Consider the following 12,775-nt stretch of genomic DNA (forward strand, 5'->3'; position numbering starts at 1 on the left):
CTAGGTCTTACCATGAGACCTACGGTAATAGCTTATTCTCTATATGGGAAATTCGCTAAAATTCGTAATCTATAACTAGAAAAAATAGTATATAAAACGATAAAACTATCATTAGTTGCAGTAACATTTTGTATTAATACTGCATTACAAAAGAGAAAAGCTCAAGATGTATTTGTATGCTGTGATACACCAGTGCAGTCGCAACTGAACCACGTACAGAGCGGCGGCGACATCAAATGGGACGTCTAGACAAGTTATGCAATAGTGGACAGACGGAGGACGGACGGACGGACTGCAGGACTTATCAATGCAATTAATGCGCCACCGTCGCTGAGCACTGACCTGGATAATACAACAGATTTAATTGTCGCATCATGTTTCTCGCCTACGATTAATGTTGCTCTCTTGACGCTTGTCTCCTTTCGTTCCATGTTTATCGCTAGGTTTTCACTCGTAGTTTAATGCTCGACGGATTCTTGGCAGTTGATGCACAAATTTCGCTTGACCGTTAGCGTGTCATTAAACGATAATGTTGCTTGACGGTTGTCTTGTTGTCACTTAATGTTGATCACTTGACGGTTGTCCTGTTGTCACTTAATGTTGATTACTTGACGGTTGTCCTGTTGTCACTTAATGTTGATCACTTGACGGTTGTCTTGTTGTCACTTAATGTTGATCACTTGACGGTTGTCTTGTTGTCACAATGTTGATAATTTGACAGTTGTCGTGTTGTCACTTAATGTTGATCACTTGACGGTTGTCCTGTTGTCACTTAATGTTGATCATTTGACGGCTGTCTTGTTGTCACTTACTGTTTGGCATTTGACGGTTGTCTTGTTGTAACTTAATGTTGATCACTTGACGGCTGTCTTGTTGACACATAATGTTGATCACTTGACGGCTGTCTTGTTGTCACTTAATGTTGATCACTTGACGGTTGTCTTGTTGTCACTTAATGTTGATCACTTGACGGCTGTCTTGTTGTCACTTACTGCTGATCATTTGACGGTTTTCTTGTTGTCACTTACTGTTTGGAACTTATGATTGACATGTTTTAACCAATTAACAGTTGTCTTGTTGTCACTTTAGGCTACTGTTTGTCACTTGAGGATTGTTATATTGTCACCCGATGTTTGACACTCGGTGGTTGTAATGTTTTCCCTTATTGACGGTTGCCTTGTGCCTTTGATTTTAAACGGTGATTTCTCCATAAAACCCATAAATTAGCAGATTAATACATTTTTTTCGAAAATGGCCCGAAGTACATTTTAGTCATGTTATAACTCTTTAAATCCTGAACAAATTAGTGCAACCCTTATTTCCGTAAAAATTACGACTCAAAAGTTATTGTAATTTATGTCATTTTCCTATTAAAAAACATAAATTAACCACATTATTCCACATTTTATCATTTATACTTATTTTATTTTATTTATTATTCCCCATAAGATTTTTTTTATAAAAATAATTATTACATTTTCCCGTCCGTAATAGAAATTTTTAACAATTTTTATAATATACTCATCAATATTATAATTGGTCACTGGTGTTTTTATATAATTAAATTGTCAATTCGCTACCACTACTGAAATCCAATTCATATCCCAAATGCAGAATGGTTATAATAAACTAAACACGTAGAAATTCAGAACGGACTGGATAGAAATCCAAGTAAAAGAGAAAGTAGGCGTATGTTTTTCGACCGGGTTGTAGTTGTGGACGTTTTCAGCGAGGGTAGTAGAGCAGTCGCACGGCCAGACACTGTCTAGACGTGATAGTGTGACTTGGGAGGGGTGACGTGGGGGGAGGGGAGGGCACTTCAAAACAAATACCACCTCACGACTGCTTCAAACGTAACACCGACTATTGAAATTAATCTGGGTGTCGAATTGTTTTTGAAATGTAAATATATTTCGAGATGTTTATTGATTTTGTTCAGCCTCACCTGATAACGGGGGAACGTTCTATAGCAAATGAAATGGTTTTTTTTTTAGACCAACGATCACAGACAAATAAAGTAGATTTTATGTTTTTGTTGTTTAAAACGGATTTTTTTTTTTAATTTTGTGGAGATGTCTACATCTTTTTTTAATTTGGTTTCAAAATGTCTATTCTATAACATAGAATAGACATTCTACACACACACATGACATTCAATAACATTCTAAGCAGGTAAAATGGTTTTAACTAGAGTTGCCTTGTAAGTTTGAATGGTACCTTGTAAGTTTGATACATTTGGTTTGTCCACAACCACTAAATTAGTAAGTGAAGGATGAGCTCTAGCGTTGTATCCCCCCCCCCTCCATTACTATACTTGTAAGATCTTTCTTAGTATATCTGTAAGGAATTTCAGGTGGTTTATATAGCTTTCTACACACATTAGAGTTTTTCTAAAACATAACTTCTTCTAATTCTTGCACATCATTATCCATTAAAGTAATATTAATTAATTTTATCTGGAATTGGAAACAAACGTGACCCTCGTCTAAACGCTATTGAGCCTCACTAAAATCAATATTGATTGACTGAAATGTAATTGGAACAGTTCTGAAGCTACTATTGTGAGATTTGTGTTGACATTATCTTACAAGTTAAATGTTTCCCTATTCGATTTTGATAGTTTGTACAGCAAGAAATTGAGTACACGTTGATGTGTTTAAAATATTACTAAGTAAAAAGATGTTGCATAAAACCGCACTGCATTTGTGCACTCCATAATATAATACTTGTTGCGTATTATATTATGGATAGGACATGTGGTACCTATCTACTTAAAAGAGACGAAGTTTGAAACGTATGTCATGTCAAATGTACCAAATGTACGTAAAATGAATACGTCAAACATTAATAATACCAAGAAAACATTTCATTTCTCGTGGTTTTCCTTATGATCATAAGAAGCCAACTTAACCAGTCAGTTTCAACTAGACTTGTTATATGTTTGGATTACATAAACAACTTTGTAATGCAAACGTAAAATGAATACGTCAAACATTAATAATGCCAAGAAAACATTTCATTTCTCGTGGTTTTCCTTATGATCATAAGAAGCCAACTTAACCAGTGAGTTTCAACTAGACTTGTTATATGTTTGGATTACATAAACAACTTTGTAATGCAAACCAGCCGTTGCTTTTTCAGAATTCTTTACTTTAACTTGCTTTTCTTGATGTTGAAAATAACCATAAATAGTAAAATATGAAAACCAAACTTGTATAAACAACCTCCATGAGTTTATAACTATAGAGTGTCACTTCTTACTTTAATCTGTTTTACCTTTACACAAAAGCTACAAAGTTAATACAAGTAAACTTCAATCATTGATACTTTTTGTTTGTTTGGATACAATATTATACTGCCATAAATCTTTGCATTCTGTCATTAATTTAGCCTGGCAAGCAGACTTTGAAAAAAAAACCAATGGACCAATGTGACCAATGGAAGGACAGTTCAACTATAGCAGCCTAAAAGATTATATTCTTCTCAGCATGGGTAGAACAACTACATACTATTAACTAACCAAACAATGAATAATAGCGATATGACGAAATAGAGACAAAGATCAACACAGCTTTTGGAAACAAGAGTAGATCTAGAGATACACCTGGAGGTACGTGTATCACTGAATGAGAAAATGTAAAATAAATATGTCCTAGGGGGGTAGATAACATTGTACTTAGTACATTAGAACTAGGACAAGCAGTTGGGAATAGGGGAAACGTCATAAGCCAATGAAAAGGGCCATTGCTTTAGTTAGGAACGACATAACCCAATTTTACAGCGGGTTTGTTTTCTAGCAGAGTTGCCATGCCTTTGGTACCTTCAGTTGTATTCTAGCTCAGCAGTGTAGATAATTTGGATCATAACATCTATATGTTAATAAATTAGACTTGGCTACCTACAACCGAAAATAAAAAACAAGCAAATCACCCCAGTTACTGTACATTGCAAATGAACCATATAACGTTTCCCAGCAAAACTGCATTACACATGTATATGGTACGGAGGCGGTGTAGCTACAAAACATCTCTAATAGTGATACATGCTTATGACCGTTGGGTGAATGGCTAAGCAGGAGATATATCACGATGGCTGTGCATCTGCATCCATGACGTCATCAGCTGCAGCCGAGCCAAAACAAAACCTCTACAGTTCTTTAGTTCTCAATGTTTAATGCACAGGTCTTCTTGGATGTAAACACCAAACTAAATAATGAAATGCAGTTTTGATGTGTGTACCAATCTTGCTGTCAGATAAAAAAATTTTATTGTATTTATAATATAATATTAATTAGTTAAACAGTTACTTTTCGAACACCGTAAAATACTATAACAAAGCAATTCGCACTTGGAGATCTTGATGTGGCTTTTATCAACTAAAACATCGTTTGATGTAATTGTCAAAACAATTGACCACAGTAAGTTTTAAATTAGACAAGGTCGTTAGTAGTCACAATTACCTATAAACCTTATATAAATTATTGAACTGTACCTAATAAAAAGCGTAAGCTGATAAGCGAGAAGTAATACAAACCGTGTCAGCTGTGTGATCATGTCCCTTGTTTGGTCCTAAATTGGGGCAAATGTGAAAAATTATCAAATTGTGCAGTCCTCAAATATCTGACCTTTAGTAGTATGCAAAGATACATAATTAGTATAAAATGCTCATTTCTATTACATAACCCAACCGATCGCTTTAGATAAATATATTTATTTGATAAGATCCTCACCGTATGGCGAACAATGTTTTCAATAAAACCCTATGAAATCTTAATGTGCCAATCCTTAACATTCGTTGAAATCTTAGTTTGAAATAATTTGTCCATGGGTCTCATATTCCGCGTTGGATATTACATAATATTTCTATGATAAGACACTCATGGTATGATGAACGCTAGGACGGAGGGTGGTAACCATATTACCATAGAATCTAGGTCGACCCACCACCTGTGCTTTAACGGTTTTCCTCCCTTAAGGCAAACCCCCGCCTCCGCCCACCCCTCTATCCAGCCATTCCATCTGGACCTGTGATGTACGACCGCTACATATACCGTACTATATTGTAGTCACTGGTGTACAAGTGAACAACTGATTTTGTTGTGTGGGAAATTTGTGTGGAATTAATTACAATAGTGCATTCTGAACAGCGACCACAGAATTAAAATTATTTTTATTCCGTGGTCGCTGATTCCGAACCATGTGTATCAGGTGTGCGATACAAGCTTTGAGCTCAGTTAGAACTTGACATTCCCTTCAAATTTCTAAATTAAAAATGGACTACGTTAAATTTTGCTACTGTCAGTGTGAAATTACTTATATCTTTCGAATAAAACCCCTCGTTTCCCTAGTCACATTTAAAGGACAGCTTATTGAAAACTGTGACGACGACTCTTAATCACATAAACATAAAAAAAACCAAGAGAACAATCATATTTTAAAATAAGAGAGAAAATAGAATTTTGTAGTAGCATACTCTATGAGAGAGTCGGGCGGGCTAGTTGAACTTACTATGTTCTGTTTGAATAAACATTTACTACAGCTGGTCCATATGGATCGGATGTCTACTTTAGTATGCAAAGGTAACTAATTACCATTTGCAATTTAAAAGTCTGTGGGAAGTGGTTTATTCCAGTTCTTGAAATCTGAGTGAAACCTCGTTTGATTTAATTTTAAAGGAACGCCGGTCGAGCGAAATTTAGCTCGATGACTAAATTGTTGGTGTCCTCCTAGCATTGGATTTCTGCAGGTAAATAGGCTAGTCAATGGTTGTAGTGTTGAGATAATACACACACATGGTAATGCTAGGAAAGGACAGACGTTCACTGTATGACTCATCGTCTTGATCCAATTTCCACAGTTATATGACTGGTACGAAACCTGCCTTTTACCAACATTTCTAGCAGTTCACCTAACCACATCGGTGTGAATACAACAGAAGAATTGGATGAACTAAAATAAGGTAGTCTGATAAAATATTGGAATATGTTATGTAAATTGTGTCGTCTAAACCATTGATATTTTCCTCAATAACCTGAACACAATTTGTGTTTTTATTTAGTTGGCCGAGAGTTGTTCGTGTTAATGAGCAATAAACTTTCAGATTTTTATTTTGAGTTTACATATGGTTTTTGTTAATGCTTCTTGGTTATTAATTTCTAGTAATATAGTTACACATAAGTTTAAACCTAAGCTACGGATCTCTGATTATATACACGATAATTATAGAAACATTCTGAGACATTCTGCAGCGGACGTAAACAGGCTACTCTCAGCATTTCCTGAAATTTAAGACGAATGTTGAAAATGATTCAAACGTCAGTTTAATATTCAAGACAGTCGCTGTGTACCGGTACAATCTACCCAGACATGTTATGTTGAGTGCCAGGTGGGGATCACCTGTCTGTCAGGCAGATGGTGACGTATATAGGGGTGTCTGTATGATAGGGGTGCACCACCCTGCATAATGCATCACAACTAGTTTATTAATTTACCCGTCTGATGATTATAGTTCGGCCGCTTAGAAAACGACCTGCGCGCTAATGCTAAACCAATGCTGGAGGAGGTCGCTTTCTAAGCGGCCGAACTATAGTTTTGTACTTGGCAAAGAAGCGATTCGGGTTTTTGACGCCTTGATGGATACGAACTCAAAATAAATAATTTTACACATTTTTAGTTTCGTTTTTTTGGGGTGATAGTTTTATAAGTATGCAATGGTACATAGTCTTAATGAAAATATATGACTCAAAAATTTGTTGGTTTTATGTGGTTTATGGAAGACATAGTTCTTAAATACAAAGGAGATACTCATAAAGAGTGAGCTATCCCTTGTGTGTTGTAGTTGTAGATGGGTGGACTTGGAAGTTGAGATAGGTTTCCAAAAAAAAACGGGCAATGGCTTTATCAGATGGCTAAACGTTATCGGTGATTGAATGGGTTCTAACACGATTCTTCAAGACAAAGTACCGCTATGTCTACTAAACTAGCCGCACCACACAGATTGATATTAGATCCCTATTAATTATATTTTGAAATAAATAATTGAGTTAACAAAATTGTCACTTGCCCGAAATCTTTAACATATTTGAAAAAGGGAAATGCAAAACTTATTTTGCTTGCAATCTGTAAATAACTACCTGGTTAAATAATTTGGTCTCCTGTATCAGGGAAGACTTAGTATAGGACATTAATACGGACAGCCTAATGTAAGCAAAACATATGCTAATTATTTGATGAAAATAAAGTGCCTTCATCGACAAACGTTATCAAACACTTAGACATCATGCAAGTTTATGTCTGCGATACATAACAGGATAGAAAACTGTTTTCTCGTGTGTGTTTGTGTGTGTGTGTGTGTGTGTGTGTGTGTGTGTGTGTGTGTGTGTGTGTGTGTGTGTGTGTGTATATGTTTGTTTATTAAAAAAACAATGAGAAATTTAAAAATAATTTAATTTTCTATAAGTGCAGACATATATACAGTATTTAACATATTATGATTGCAAAGACAAATATCGAGAAATTTACAGGTGCTGCTTCATTACACGCTAAGAGCATTATTCTTATACAGCATTAACAAATTACTCGGTTAAACGATTTGCCAAAATCACACCAAAACTGAATTGTCAAAATAATTGAAACTATGTAAATACGTTGGTTTAAATCAGTAGAGGGATAAGTTGAAGTTACAATATCTAAGATGTAAGAAACACATTTGCATTCTTGCAAAGCTTCAACTCCCTGACGTCAAGTCTTGCAGAGCGCAACCTATCACAATGTCTCTCGGAGTTCTGGCTGTTGTATAATCTATCTCATCTATCCAACCACGGCGCTGCATTACGAATGTAATAAATTTACCAAGTTTTTTTTCGGAAACAGGGGAAGGACTAAAAATAAACAAATTTCAATTTGATAACGCCTAGGCCTATACATTTTAAAACTTCCTTTTAATTTGTAGCATGTGTTTATAGGTATAATGTGTAATGTACGTGGTAAACGTCAAACTCAAATAAAAAAGCTGAAAATTGTTTTTTCTGCTTAATGTTTATATTTACAATAATATTTTAGTTTTTACAGTAGTTTCCTTAGTCTAAAAACAAACTACCATAATTTAATCGATTGTGATTGTTTAGATCACTAGAAGCGGTCATCAACTATTTCCAGTAACGAGATCTGAGTTCTAACAATTGTAACAGTTGGGATTGTGCGATTAATGTTTTCATTATATGCATTGGTATTTGTGTGAATATGAATAAAATACAAACCTCCTTACTCCTCCTTACTTTCATAAGTTTTTATGATTGTTGGTAGCAGAGAAACTGATAGCTTAAATTAATACAACAGTTTTATTTCATCTTACTTCACAACAAAATCATAAAATATGATCGCTCCGCTTGTACATGTTTGTATGTTTCACCGCTCTCAAAGCAATTTAGTTATTCCCTAACTTACGTTCGGACATATTCATATCTTTCATGTCATCGATTCAATAATTTTTACAGGTTTAGTGAACCAGGAAACACTAGTGCTGAAATTCAATCTGTTGTTAACTAGAATACTTTGTGAAAAGGGCTCGATAGCATTCATACAACCGTCGGTCATTGGTCAGAACCAGGCTAAAGCCCACAAAGCTCAGATCTTATTGGATGCTAACCTCAAAGGTATCGGCTAACAATGAGATATAAAGCAGCTTCCTTTGTAAACCGACGCTGCACCTACTGTATTCTAGTGCTCTTCTCACAACCGATCGATAGAAATAAATTAAAAACTCTCGGTGTCAATAATCTAACTTGTTTACATATGTATAGGTTCTTAAAATAAGGTTTATTTCAAATGAACTGTATACAAACATTAGATTTATATTTATTCACCAAATCATGTATTTGTAACATGCGATTTCGAGTCATACGATATATGATTTTAATGAATGTACTGGAAAAATCAATTAAATCTGTGGATAAGTTTTTAGTTATCAAAATCAAAGAACTTTAAATTTTAAATTAAAAATGTGTAATATAAAAACAAATTACTATAGTATAACAACTTATAATAACCAGTAAATTTGAACACATATCGAGTGATAAAACCTGATTTTGATAGCGAATATAGCATCCCATTTGATGTATACAACATCGGTGAAAAACGAAATCATAATACTATTAAATTCGGTCCAATTAAAAGTTTGCCATTAGTTTAGTTTTATTAAAACTTCTTAAGTCGAGTTTATATCTCTTTAGATGAAGTTTTGTATTTCGAAGTTAGGTTAAAACACATCCGAATCATAAATTTGTCCGAGTTGCCGGACAGAAATGAGAAGTTATGGGAAGTGGCACGCAACCGCCACACATATTAAGCAACCAGCACTTACAAGTACAGCAAATAAGTGCAGCGGATAAGTGCCCTCAGGTCTGCTGGAACTTACGTAGAGAAATACAGTGCACGCTATATGTTATGCCACTGGATATAATTTTTCATCCTAGAAACCCACTTGTTTAAGAGATACTACAGTGAGTGGAGCAGGCGCTCTTAGTGGTTTGGTTGACAACAGGATTTAATTGTTGCCAATGATAAATTTCTTGATTAACATTGTAGGTGTTGGTACAGTTATGAGGATACCATATTTTCTTCAAACTCCAACTTGATATATTTAGACTTAATATACTGTAAATAAAAATATATTGCAATGGAAAATATGATCGGTCTGAGTAGCTGATCGGTAAAATCAGTAGCTTTTATTCAGATAGTTAGAAAGTGGATCCAGCTGTTCTTGATCATTGGGCTTTTCTTAAATAGCTCTGGCTGTAGAAAAAATCGATCTCAGTAAGCCTATAATAAAGCTACACAAGACATCTCACTTTATTCTACACTAACCCTTTACTTATTTGGGTTATATCGTCCAATTGTCATCGCAAATAGTTTATTAAGCTGATTCAGTAATTTATTCACGCTATATGATATATGATGATTCGCAATCGTGTATGATCAATATAAATTAAAATATGATAATGTTTAAATTATATATTTTAATAATCAATTAATATCCACGTATATTGTCCCATTAAAGGATTCCTCAACACGTTACATAACAGTCTAGGTGACCACGGAAAAATAAATTGATGAATCATCAAACATTTAGTCTAGAAATTAAAAAATATTAGAACAATGTTGGTTGGCTAATCGCACAACCTGCAGTGCGGCAATATATCGGTAGTCTGGAAATAACCTTTCATTGAGTAACGGTGACGATATATTTATTGAAGACAATCGAAGTGTTAACTGTACCAGATAAGTGGAATGCCAGCATTACCTTAAAGTTATGTTGCGCTTACTACATGTGTTGCGAAGTGTGAACATTGTTTATTATCACCAAACTTTATTTTCTTTCGGAAACTGAGATAAAATTATTGTTTTATAGTTTAAACACACATTTTATAATGAAATAAAATTGTCGTTAACGGTTTTTCAATCTAGTATATTTATAAAGTATTGCGTATTTTTTTCCATGACGTATTTGCTTTGTACCTAGCCATGTTTCAAAGTCGTTTTCATCCAAACCGAACGTCAATTCCCCCAAAAAATTACATTGAAAACTATTTGGTTTAAAAAAACTGACGAAGATTAAAGAAATGCTACCACAATTTGTGATAATAAACTACATGTACAAATGAGGAAGTAGAGTTGGTAGAAAGACTAGGAGTCGTGAGGTGACAACAATGCTAGAGTTGCAAGATGTTCATTATTGAGCGGAGCGAGCGAAGCGAGCGAAGCTCTTATACGTCGACTCTTATGCATTTCGTAATACGCAAACTCCTCTCCTAGACGGCTGAATCAATCGTTTTCAAATTTTGCATGGTGATAAAGACCATATCGGTGAGTGCCAACATCTATATGGCGTTAAAAAAGTCTCTCAGGAATCCGCCCCACTGGGTCTCAAAGTTTCAATGTAATCCTTATGGAAGCAGTATTTGACACAAAAACAAAGACATATAGCTGTTGACTTTTGAATGCAGTAGATAAATAAATAGCTGATAGCATTCTTCCACAGATATTAGAACATAAACGGTGGTATGGATCATAAATATAATCAAATGAAGACACTAGCTTGAGGTCCGTGACGTAGGAAGTGGTGAAGGAAGTAGTAAAGGTGAGCAGTCTGGAGTGTATAAACTGTTTAAGACGATTAGATTTAGGTATCTGCAATCCTAAAATGCTATTGGAAGGGAAGGAAACAGGTCCGTGACGTAGGAAGTGGTGAAGGAAGTAGTAAAGTCGAGCTGTTCGGTGTATGGGATCAGTTTATGACCATTAGATTAAGGTATTTGCAATCCTAAAATGCTATGGGAATGGAGGAAAACAGGTCCGCGACGTAGGAAGTGGTGAAGGAAGTAGTCAAGGCGAGTTGTCCGGGGTATGGGATCTGTTTATGACCATTATATTAAGGTATTTGCAATCCTATGATGCTATGGCAATGGAGGGAAACAGGTCCGTGACGTAGGAAGTGGTGAAGGAAGTAATAAAGGCGAGCTGTCCGGAGTGTGGGATTTGTTTATGACGATTAGATTAAGGTATTTGCTATCCAATAATGCTAAGGGAAGGGAGGGAAACAGGTCCGTGACGTAGGAATTGGTGAAGGAAGTAGTCAAGGCTAGCTGTTCGGAGTGTGGAAACTGCGTATGACGATTAGATTAAGGTATCTACAAACCTAAAATGCTATGGGAAGGGAGGAAAACAGGTCCGTGACGTAGGAAGTGGTGAAGGAAGTAATAAAGGCGAGTTGTCCGGAGTGTCGGATCTGTTTATGACGATTAGATTAAGGTATTTGCAATCCAATAATGCTAAGGGAAGGGAGTCAAACAGGTCCCTGACGTAGGAAGTTATGAAGGAAGTAGTAAAGGCGAGCTGTCCGAGGTATGGGATCTGTTTATGACCATTATATTAAGGTATTTGCAGCCCTATGATGCTATGGCAATGGAGGGAAACAGGTCCGTGACGTAGGAAGTGGTGAAGGAAGTAGTATAGGCAAGCACTCCGGACTGTGGGAACTGTTTATGACGATTAGATTAAGGTATCTGCAATCCAAAAATGCTATGGAAAGGGAGGGAAACAGGTAAAGGCGAGTTGTCCGGAGAGTCGGATCTGTTTATGTCTATTAGATTAAGGTATTTGCAATCCAATAATGCTAAGGGAAGGTAGTCAAACAGGTCCCTGACGTAGGAAGTTATGAAGGAAGTAGTAACGGCGAGCTGTCTGGAGTGTGGGAACTGTTATGACGATTAGATTAAGGTATTTGCAATCCTAAATGGTATGGAAAGGAAAGGACGTAGGAAGTGGTGAAGGAAGTAATAAAGGCGAGTTTTTCGGAGTGTTGGAACTGTTTATGACGATTAGATTAAGGTATCTGCATTCCTAAAATGCTATGGGAAGGGAGGAAAACAGGTCCGTGACGTAGGAAGTGGTGAAGGAAGTAGTAAAGGCGAGTTGTCCGGGGTATGGGATCTGTTTATGACCATTATATTAAGGTATTTGCAATCCTATGATGCTATGGCAATGGAGGGAAAAAGGTCTGTGACGTAGGAAGTGGTGAAGGAAGTAGTATAGGCAAGCACTCTGGACTGTGGGAACTGTTTATGACGATTAGATTAAGGTATCTGCAATCCTAAAATGCTATGGAAAGGGAGGGAAACAGGTAAAGGCGAGTTGTCCGGAGAGTCGGATCTGTTTATGACTATTAGATTAAGGTATTTGCAATCCAATAATGCTAAGGGAAGGGAGGTAAACAGGTC

Source organism: Macrosteles quadrilineatus, unplaced genomic scaffold (assembly GCF_028750875.1).
Source record: "Macrosteles quadrilineatus isolate MER2022 unplaced genomic scaffold, UCM_ALF_1.0 Scaffold_9__3_contigs__length_116548681, whole genome shotgun sequence".
Classification (NCBI taxonomy): domain Eukaryota; kingdom Metazoa; phylum Arthropoda; class Insecta; order Hemiptera; family Cicadellidae; genus Macrosteles; species Macrosteles quadrilineatus.